Genomic DNA, 11825 nt, shown 5'->3' with positions numbered 1-11825 from the left:
CCGCCCCGGCCACGTGATGCTGCGCTCCACCGCCCCCTCCCGGCCTCTCGCGCCTTCGCGGCGGTCTTTCCCGCCTGAGGCAGCGACGCCCCCGGGCGCGGGTCATTACGGGTGCTTCCTGGCCGGGTCTGAGTCCTTGCTCATCTAGGGCTACCCAGTGTTACTTTTTAAAAAAAGAAGTTTCTTATTGTCCCCATGGCAACCCGTGGAGCCCAATTACCGAAAAAGGATATTATTAAAATGCGAAAAGAAGGCTTGATGCTTTACTATTCACTTTTGATCACAAATAGCACGTTTGTTGTAATCCTCCCTTCCCACTCCCATCCTGTCAAAAACCCTATTATGCATCATCCTCTTGAAAATACACTTTTAGATTCGGTGATGGGAAACCCAAGGGGATTGCAACTGAGATGGAAAAATGCACAAAAATATGTAAAAATAAACTTATAATTTTTTTAAATACACTTTTAAGGAAGAGATTGCTGGTACCGTATTATTATTCCTGTACACTGGTTTTTACGTTTTTGAAGCCTATTCTGTTTTTGAAAGTTATGAGGGGAAATGCATGTGTTAAACCAAATGTCAGTTAATTTTCTAGTCTGCGTCCTGTGTATGATCATTTATGTACCTTTGAGGATGTTGAAGATAGGCACTTGGGCAAAGTCCTACATGATGGATCCAGCCATTGGTCAATTTCTTGCCACTCTTGCTTGTGACAGAAATAGTCTTCCAGAATATTTAGACAGTTTATTAGATAAGCAAAGCGAAGATTGGAACCCATGAAGCAACCCAACAGATTTACTCTGTGAGGACCAAAAACCTAACTATTCTTGATAGGAGGGGTTTCTGCCTCTAAATTGCCAAGATCAAACAGTGTGCAGGAACCCTCTGTTTAAATCTTCTTTATCAATCTGTAGTGGAGGTTGAAAGGCAAGAAGCAGATTTTTGCAATATACGATGGAGCCTGTGAAGATAACCTCTTCATTTGCCTGCCAGACCAGAGGGCAGAGGCCTTGGAAATCTTTAGACTGTTTACACTCAACTAACATGTGACCCAGGTGGAGGAAATGTGGCATAGAAATGTGTTGATTCTCACTGAGGCACACCAGAAACCTATGTGATGTTGTAATGCACGGTTACTTTTATAGATAAAATAAAAACCAAGAATTAGAACCTCCAAATTTCAAGGCATTTTATTCCACTGAGAGAAGTGGAATTAAAACAAGAATTCCATCTTCATTTCCTACATCAATAAAGTGGAAATGATAATACCTTTCTCACAGAACTGTTTTGAGGATTATCTACAAAGTGTGTGATTTAGCTTAGTGTCTGGAACCCAGCATGCTGTTTCTATTGCTTTCTTTCCTTTCTGCCATTTTCCTCACTTAGACTTTTTCTACTTCAGTTATTTTCACTACCATCTTCCTTCTTCCTTCCTCTCATCATGTCGGAAATCCTAGCCATCCCTCCCTCCTTCCAAGCCACCTCTGGTTTGATTCCTTACTCTGAGTGATTAGTTCATGTTTTGATTTCTTCACTCTCTGTTGTCTACTTAATTTACACCTCCAATTGCACAAAGCAGGAACTCATTAAATATTTGTGGCATGATAGTCCTTCACTTCCGGCCCTTGACACAAAAGAAGTGTGTGGGAAGTCACTGAATTCCCACCTACTCTACTGTAACGTCAGAGAAAGGAAATCCTTCCTTCACCTGCCCTCCACCTTCCCTCTCCTTGGACAGAAAGCTCCTTCAGCAAGTTACCTGCTCTTCCTCAACTCTAGATTTGTCCATCAGCTTCAGCAGGCTCAGGTTTCTCCGACCACTTACGAAGGAGGAACACAAACAAGGAGAGGGCAGGGCTTGCAGAAGAAAACCTTTTTGAGTCCCTTTGTTCTGCCTCAGGCTATCTATCCATACTTATCTCATCGCTCCTCCCCTGCCAACCTGGAAAAAGGAGGCTCTACTTTTCAAACCAGTATTGTCCAGCCTCAGCTTCTCTTTCACCTCTGAAACTGCTCAGGTTAGGCCAGCAACTGATCTTAAGTTTGCCAAATACAGTGGACCCTTTTCAGGCTCGCTCTCTATCTCTGCAGAGTAAGATGTTACTGACCAAGTCTTGCTTCTTGAAACTTCCTCCTCTCTTAGCTGGAATTTCCCTGAGAACGACAAGCTCATGTGCAGTGGCTTCGGACAGTTCCAATGGCGTGGCACAGGGCACATCCAACTCAGGCCCATCATCATTGTGTTGCTTCAGCTTACTTCTCCTGAATCTCTTAGGCTGGCAAATTGCATCAACATTTATTTAGTCATGCTAGGCAAAAACCCAGGAGGGTGCCTCACCATCCTCTACTCAACTCCATGTGAGTACAAGAGTCCACTTGTACTCTTTATTTAAAGCTCTCTGCAAAACAACTGCTGACCACCTTCAGGGTCCTTCTTAGTTGCAGAAGAGTAGGGCCTCTGCTTTCTGACAGTCAGGCAGGCCCTGGCCACAGCTCTTCAGCTCACTGTAGGCATGTTTGAGCTGGCCTCCCCCACCTTTCACACTGTATTGGAGATCTCCCCATAGAAGTTGTTGGCAATCCATTGCCTAGAGGAAAAACCTCAAATTCCCTAGCGTAGCATCCATGTGCCTTTTCCCCCCCTCCAATTGTCTGTCTAGGTTCTTCTCACTTGTACATGCTAGCCATTCCTTCTGCAACAGGATAATTTTTCAAACTACTAACTTCTTTCTCCTTGTATTTCCATGTTTCCTCTCTTCCCTGCCCCACATAAGAATGCACCCAAGTATCCTGCTGGTTTCATGGAAATTCTGGAAAGCAAAAGTTGCCTATAAGACATGATTTCTATGGTCAATTTTTAAATCTAAAGTTATCAAGGAACAGGTTTAAATCAGGATGGAGAAAACTTGGGAGAAGAGAGTCTCTCTGAGGGAATCCTGAAGTGGAGAAGGATTCATGCAGATAGAATAACTCTGGGGTTAAAGTGGAGTGGTTCTTTGTTGGCAGCTGCCAGGGGAGGCTCTAAACCTTAGAGAAATAACTTTGTTGTTCTCTGAATATGCTTCTCTTTTGTAAAAATAAAAACAAGTTAGCGTTTTTCTGAGTCATCACTAAATGCTCAGGTCTTATGCCGAGTTCAAACGACAATCCTGCGAGCAAGCTAGCTACTGTTGATGGAAAGTTAAGAGTAGAAAATTTTAGGATGGAAGGTCTCACAAGGACAAACACCAGAGGTGGGGGGAGGGCTGATTAAAGAATCTTAAACTAAACCTCCCTATGGAAGTTTCCAGGAATCTAAGGTGGAGTTAAAAAAAAAAAAAATTATCAGCTAGGAGTGGGGGCAGGGAGAAATATGGACCTTAGAATACCAACCCAATTTGACCCCGAGGTGATGATTTCTACATTAACTGCATCAAGATATTGCAAAATGTGTTTATAATGCTGCCTGGTCTGGCAGCCCCCTTGTGCTGGAGAAACACAGCTCTTATTCTTTGTGTGCCTGTGTCTATGTAGGCATCCTCCTTCCTGTTCTCCTTTCCTCAATGATGAGTGAGAATATCTGCTGAATTCTTTCTCAGAGGCACCCAAGAACCCCAGGCACCAAGCCCATCACCTGAACCCTAGCACTATCATCAACAATAATTTATCAGTAAAAGTGTTCACTATATTTCAGTAGATCTGCTTTTTCTGCTCCCCACTCAGTCTCTGGTGAGTCCTCTCATCTCCAACCCCCTGTACCTCTGGCCTGTACCCCAGTTCCAGTGTGCATCAATAAATAAATCTTTAGAAAAGAAGAAGAAAAAAAAGTGTTCACTATAGTATGCGAGGTTGATTTCCTTTTCTCAGCTCTCACAGCTAATAAATGGTAAAGCTGATCTTCCCCTGGGCTTGTCTGACTCTTAAATCTGTGTTTTTATGCACTAGTTCCCATCACCTTTATTTAGTTGTCTCTACTGTCCTACCACCACTGATTTCTTATGCTACTAGCCCATGTTGTACAAACCACGATGATAGCACTGATCCATACACAGTCAGTGCCCGATAAGTTTTTGATGAAAAAGAAAAGAAATGAGAATTTCCATCTTTCGTGATATGCTTAGCTGAGTGTCTGAACTAGCTGTTCTGCTAAAAACAACAAAAATGATGGAGGAATGAATGCAGGGGAGGCATCACAAGACTGAGTCACACAGAGGGGACTGGTAGAAGGAGCTAGTGCAGCAACAGACACAGCCGAAAAATCAAGATCCTCAGACACCAAAGCCAGATGAAGCTAAGGACATGGAGATGGAGATGAAGGAATCTCTGGTCCTCTCAGATTCTAATCCAAAGTCAACAAACCTAGGCTCACAAGGAGTGGGCCTCTCCCAAAGAGAAGCTGCCTATATCAGGGCAGTCTCTCCACCAGCACGGGGCAGCTGCTCCTTTGCCCACCTGTGCCTATGCAGGTGTTTCTTTCAGCCCGCTCTCTCCCTCTGCAGGGCAGCAGCCTCCTGCCTGCCCGTGACCATGCCGGGACCTCTCTGCACTGACCTCCCTCAGTGGAGGCCGCTCTTCTAAGGCCACCTGCCTGCAGCCATGCTGGCCTCTCTCTCTGTACAAACCTGTGACTTTCGGGGCAGATCTTCCTGCCCACTTGCAACTATGCAACTGTCCTTTCCTCTCCTGTCTCTTTCTAATAAACTTACTCTTTAAATATAACTGAGTCTCTGCCTCATGAAGAATCTCGCCATGTACCGCTGAAAGGGGAGCTCTGGTGAAACCTTTCCCAGGTGAACCCAAGGACCCCGCACTCAAAAAACAGCATCAAAAAATACTGAGTAAAATGTTAAAAATATATTCCAAAACGCATCTGAAAACTGGCAAGAAATTAAGAAATAACACCAGGACAGAGTAAAGGCCACAACCCAGAGAGGCTAGCAGAGCCCAAAGTCAGCTTTTACTGCAAGGCATTTGCTGAATCAAGTTCTAGTGAACTTGAATTTCACTTTTGGCCACCTCGGGAGTGTTAGTGGCAGAACTAAAAGTCTAGCTGTAAGTGTGGATCTTAATAATAGAGGTAATAAATGTAAAGCCCCAAAGCAAAAGTACAGAAAAATTATAGAAAAAAATCAATTATTTTAAATTTTTACCAGAAATCTCAGTAAAGCTGAACATAAGATTGATTGAACCATAAAGCCGATCTCAGCAATTTTAAAAATTTTGTTTCATACAGACATATTCTTCTACCACAAAGCAACTAACTCAAGAATGAATTTTTAAAAAATACCTAGGAAAACCCATTTGCTTGGAAAAAATTATTTTGGAATAGAATGGAATGTTTGCTATGTGTCAAATACTTGATATTGTATGTAGAAGCTTGAGCAGTAACACTAAACAAGTAGTTAAAGGGAAATTTATAGACCAAAAATTTATATTGGAAAAGAACATAGTTTGAAATATAAAAATACAATGAAGGCTAGAAAAGGAGCAGCAAAATAAAGTTTGATAAAATGAATGAAGCAATAATGATAAAATAAGAAAATTTATTAAATGATATAAAATGTTAAAATAAGAAAATATATAGTAGAAAAGACCTCTGGAAACAGACACTCTTCTAATCATTGATCTAATCATAGTCCAGTAGAATTTTTCTTTACTTGTTCTCTGCTGCAGAGTCAGAACTAGGAATCTAGGACTCTCGTGTCCCAACTGCTGCTGAAGCAGAAAACCCCTTGGGAATGTTGTCCTGTTTCTGCTGGATCCCTCCAGTGCAGGGAACTTCACCTGTTGGGGCAACTTGTTACCTGACTAGGCAGGTAGGGTTAGTGCAGACAGATCTTCTCTGGGAGACCTTCCTGAGGTCACTTAATGCCCTCTGGGAAATTGAATCTCTTTGAAAACCCTTATCTCGAAAGGGGGTGGGTACACACACCTACTTTCCATAATTTTCAACCAGACAGTTTAGAGGATGTTTCTTCTGTAAATTTTACACAGAACTTTAAGAATGCTCTGCTCATGGGTAGCATACAATTTTTATCAGCATGTATTTTAAATTATAACCAACATTTCCATGACAATAATAATCGTTTTAGAAACGATGGAGAAAGGATTTTAACTTTCCTAAGAAGGGCCCAGAAATTCAGTTACATAGGACAGCAATGATTCTAATCTATCTGGAAAACATTCCCTACATAAACTTTCCTGTGTTTCCAGGTTGCTTGTTTTAGCAGCTACTATCTTACTTTCCAGAATAACCACATTTCAACAAAGTCTGGACACACTATTCTTAATGAATCTGCTTGCAGAGTATGTCTGGTCCTCTTCCACGTTTCCCAAGCCCATACTAATGTTTCTCCTTAGTTCTCAGGTGTTTGTACTGTAGCCTATTTTCTCCATTGTGAAATCTCCCCTCACTAATAATTTTCTGGGTGACACAAAGTGTTTTTTCTTTTTCTTAATTTCTTTGATATTTCTCTAAAATGGTTTATTAGCTTTAGACAAATTTCCCCAAAATCAGGGGAGAAGTATAGGCTTTGAAAATTATTTTATAGCAAGAACTCAAGTTTCGGTAATCTCACTAGGGTAGTCTTTATCATGAAGTTGTAATACCGAGAATTTCTGAAATAAATTAAATATTCTGCTAGTTTAGAGTGCTATATGGTTTTCGATTAATTAGCTCTTCTATGGAGCATCCCCTGAAGCTGTAACAGGGTGGAATCTAGGAAAAGGGGAAGTTCCAGGTTCCCTGCCCCACCAGAAAGGAGGGTGGAGCTGAGCAGAGAAAAAGGAGAAAAGAGAGAATGAAGCAGGATGGAGAGCCAGGAGACCTGAGGAAGCCACATGGAGCAGCAAGCATGTGATAAAGAAACCGTGCTTGTTTCCTGACACTGGACTGGTTAAGGCAGATGTGGGTGAGATTCCTGTAGGGAGGTGACTATGGCAGTGTTTATATTGATTTTGATTTTGCTCTTTTCCTCCCAGATTTGTCTGGCCATTTCTGACCCTTTTCCCAGGGTCCCGGCCAGAAGATGCTTTAGTCTTGTGGTGAAGGAATGGAGGGGGTGGCTGATGCAGGCCTGAGCAGGGCAGGACTGGCCAGGACGGGCACCCACCCCTCCGCCCCACCCCCCGGAGTGCAGGATGGGTTGAGGAGGGACAATGTGCATTTGGGGTTGATTGGATGATGGGAGTGGTGTGGCCCAGGCTGACTGGATCTGGAGCACCAGGAAATGAGACATGTATTCCTGGAAACCTGTCATTGGGTGGTTGAACTGTGACCCAGGCTGTGATGTCTGTTAATCCTTGAATCCATTTGCTAAGTTGAATCTGCGCGGGCTCTGACGTATGTAACGGCCAACAAGGCCAATATATTCCCTGACTTTCCTTTGGTCGGGGTCTTGCCTGAATCCTGTGTGTCCGGCAAGGAATGGCTTGACCCTGGCTAGCCAGCCCAATAAACTCTACTTTGCGAATTGCATTCTTGCGGGATGCTCTGTCTTTCGCGGTAATCGAGTTCTTGGACTCTAACAGTGGCAGGCTTTCAGGCCTTGCTTTGGGCCAATCCCTTTTTGGTTGACTTTTGCCCACGAGGGAATGGGTAACTTCAGGTGTTTGATTTAGAAGTTATATTCTTTGTGTTCCATATTGTATATTTACTGTATTAAAGTCCCTTTTCATTAAAGTTTTATATGTTTTGTATTGTTGCGGCAGATGGCAGAACCCACTTAGAGCAGGCAGGTTTTGGGGCTTCAGGGGTGTCCCTCTCCCCCTGTCCTCTAACAGATTTGCTGTCCTATAACAAAGCTACTGATGACCATGTACTCAGCACAAAATATTACGATTGCCCTTCCCTGGTGGCGCAGCGGGTTAAAGCACAGCACTAAGAAGCTAAAGCCACTTCTGCATGAGTTTGCTCCCCTCCTGTCCCAAAGGAGTTCCACATGGCGGCAGACCTCTCCTAACCCGCCCGCTGCTCCCCTCAGCAGTGTACCTCATCCATCTGCTTGTTCTGCTCCCCACCCTGTCTCTGGTGAATGCTCTCACCCTCCACATCTCTGGCCTGTATCCCAGTTCTGTACAAATAAATAAATCTTTAAAAAAAAATATTATGATGAAGAGACTATTTTTGAAATACTTTTTGGGCCACAAATTGGGTGGCTCAATTTGTGGTTATTGACAGGGTAGAGAAGAATGCAGAAAGTGCTTTAAAGATTACAGAGAAAATGAAAGAAGAAACAAAGAAAAGGTACACTCCAAATAGAGATTTGCATACAAGAGCTGGAGTATAGGCCAGAGGTGGAGAGGGGTGGGGGTGTGAGATGATTCACCACAGACAGAGTGGGGAGCAGAACAGGCAGATGTACTGAAATACACTGCTGAAGGAAGCAGCAGGCGAGACAGGAGAGATCTGCTGTGCCATGTGGCAGGAAAATCTAACTCATGCTTCAGTGGCTGGTGATAGCTTGATAGAGTGGTAACTTAACCCTGTGCTACCAAGGAAACCCTCCACCCCCATTTCAATCCATGAAAAAATACAAAGCCATAATAGAGATTAACTGATTTAGCCTGGAAAAGGAAAAGCACAGAGGAGTGGCAAGGAAAATGATAAGGAAGAAACCCAGCCCCTTTCCTTCCCCTCTCCCCCAAATAATCATAAATCAACTTTAGGAAATGACTGCCCCAGGAATGAGACACAGAGCAGTTTGGGGGTGGGAGGATCCTGGCGAGAAAATCTTCCCCAGAGCTGATGCTGTCACCATCAAATAGCCACCTTCCTTTCCAAATTTCATTTCTCCTTAAACTTTCTGGAATTTTCTTGGGATCCTGTTCCAGAAAACACAGGATCTGTTGGAAGCAGATACAGCCCGGGATATCTACAAGTTAGTAGGTGAAATTCAAACTGGGAATTTAGAATTTAGAATGGAAACCCCTGATTTGTCTCAGATTTGAGTCTAAATTTAGATCACTCTCTAGAGGAGACTGAAGAGGTCTGAAAAGCTTTTCCTTCCGGGCATTACCTTTTCTATTTTAGTCTTTGAGAGGAAGTATTCTGTTCTTATTTTGGAGAAAGAAAGCTCCTATAAGCCAGTGCCCTGTCTTCAAAGAGTCTTATCAACTCCCTTCTAAATTGTCCTCATTGAAGCCTCATAATAATGCTTGCTAAAGCTCTTTTCCATATCACTGTTAGATAATGGGACCTGAAAGATGTTTGCTTGAGTGTAATCGACATAATTGTCAAGAGCTAACTGTTCCAAGATGTTAGTGCTCCAAGTTTTTGAATGCCTGGGCTAATTTTAATCAAAAAACTCAGGAACCTGTAGATATTTCCAGTAGCAACAACACTGCTATGGCTTTCGCTCAGGAGGGACCAGTGAAGCTCCAAAGAGATGGTTTTAGTGTTATTTCAGTTCCTCTGATCCCCATCATTCTTTTATTCATCCTCTGGTCCCATTTGTTAAGTAGACACTTCCTCTCCTCCCATGAAGTATGTTCTCCCAAATTTACTCAAATTTCTCTCTTTTTCTGGAATATTCTCCTGCTCCCTCGATTCTACTTATTTTTCTAATCTTGATGCAAGTGTTGCCTCTCCAAGGGTCTCCTCTAACCTCATCACATGAATGTAATTTTTCCTTTCATTTTATTGATGCCCAGCCATTTATTGGTATCTTACACAAGGAGGTGTACTGTGATTATTTATATGTAAATCCAACCTCTCTTTCCAGGCTGATACCTCACTGCCTGATTTATATTATCGTGGTGGCTCTGCACAAATAGCACCACACCTGGCCCTTACTCTATGCCTATTAAAGATTGGATGGACACAGTAAGAAAGCAATTGTCTGAAAACTAGGAGGAGGCCGCTCAGCAGAATCCAACTGTTCATACCTGATGTCAGACTCCCAAGCTTCAGATCTGTGTGAAATCAAGTTTTGTTTAACCCACCCAGACTACCATGTTCTATTATAGCAATCTGAGTTAAGACAGTGCTCAATATTTGTTAATTCAATAAACAAACTTTTAAGAGCAGTTTTAATCCTAGGCAATAATCCATGCTGATAAATTGGAGTGTTGACTTACAATTTACATATTAAATCATAAATCAACTTTAGGAAATGACTGCCCCAGGAATGAGACACAAGAGCAGTTTGGGGGTGAGGGGTTCCTGGGGAGAAAATCTTTGCCAGAGTTGATGTTATCACAATCATAAGAGCAGTGTTAATCCAAGGCAATAATCCATGCTGATAAATTGGAGTGTTGACTTACAATTTACATATAAGAAGGAGCTTTTGCTTTATAAAAGGATACAAGAAAGATTTTAAAATGGAATTTAGCTTCAAACAAAACAATTCCTTTCCTGTTCAAAACTTCAGGAACCTAATAACAATACTACATGAAATGAAGTACATCTGTATCTCTCCCACACATGCAGTATTTAATTGGCAAAGATGGCTAAAGACTCCTGTGCCTTCCAAATTTAGTGCACTTCTAAGAAAACACTTTCTGGTCTCATTTCACTGGGAAAAGTACAGTGACTTTTCTTTTAAATTTAGTCTCATAAATTAACTTGTCTATAGAGAAACACATGCATGTGGAGGATTTGTCTGTTGTATTTAGTGGCCATAATTTACTGTTTGTAACAATGTCAGAAGTTGATGAAGTGGAAGTGCATGTGGATGTGTGTGTTCTGCATGTGGCGTCCATGTGCAGATGTGTATTAAAAGGTAAAGTTGACTTATTCAAATGTGGGTCACATATTTTAAAAGAAACATTGAGGAGACAGAAAAACAACTATAGGACTCATGGGGAATTTAATCCACATTTCTCAAGAAGCTAAATGATGCCATTATTGAGAAAAAAAATTGGAGCTGAATTAATAGTAGTCCCATAAAAGAGACAGGAACAAAGAAGATGAGATAAAAGAGTAAGAATTTTACAATTTAATTGTCTTTAAAAGTAATTATTAAAGGAATTTCCAATTAAATAAAGAGGAAGATTAAGGAAGAAAGATTTCCTCAATGTCCAGAAACTGAATTGTGGAATTTGGACACTTGATAGAAAATCTATTTTACTTTAACAATGTATGAAAAAACAATGTTTATTACAGTGGATAACGTAAACATTTCTAGAAGTTCAGTTAAATCAAATGAAAAATACTTATAATGGGATAAATGTGGGTTTAGTATATTTTATCTTTTAGTATATAATAGCAATATAATTTTATGTGGATATCCCCAGTTAGTTTTCATTCATTTAGCAATGATTAATTGATTGACTACATCACTGCAGTTAAGACAATGGGCTCATTTGCTTTGATATATGCTGATACAAAAACAGGTGATTAACTAAGCAAACTCTGTGACTCTTCTAAAGATGGTCAGTTAATCACCATGGAACTTGTTGGAACAATATAGCCCTCTGAATCACTGTATAACCTGGAGTTGTGAAACTTCTCTCTTCTTCCTGTTTACATTTTCAGTTTAAGCAACATAACTTCTACACCTGGAAGGGTTCTAAACATGACACAGGCAGAGAGAAACAGAGGTTTCTTTCTGGCTTTCCGCATCATGCTTGTAGATTTGTATGTTCCATGAACATAAGATAGGGGTGGTTGGGCAGCCATCAAATGACAAATGCCTACTACAGAGCTGAGACTTTTAGCAGAAATTATAAAAAAGTACCAAAGGACAGTGCCAAGGAGGGAACAGGTCATTATTGATAGATTCACACCAGTACAGTGACAACTACAAGAACACTCAGGCTCAGAGAACAACAAAAATGGGATTTATTTAACAAACAGAAGATTGGGAAAACAAAAAATTTCTTAGGCCACAAGTAGTCAGCTG

This window comes from Condylura cristata, unplaced genomic scaffold, assembly GCF_000260355.1.
Source record: "Condylura cristata isolate star-nosed mole 26May11 unplaced genomic scaffold, ConCri1.0 scaffold00016, whole genome shotgun sequence".
Taxonomy (NCBI): Eukaryota; Metazoa; Chordata; class Mammalia; order Eulipotyphla; family Talpidae; genus Condylura; species Condylura cristata.
This window is presented reverse-complemented; position numbering follows the sequence as displayed.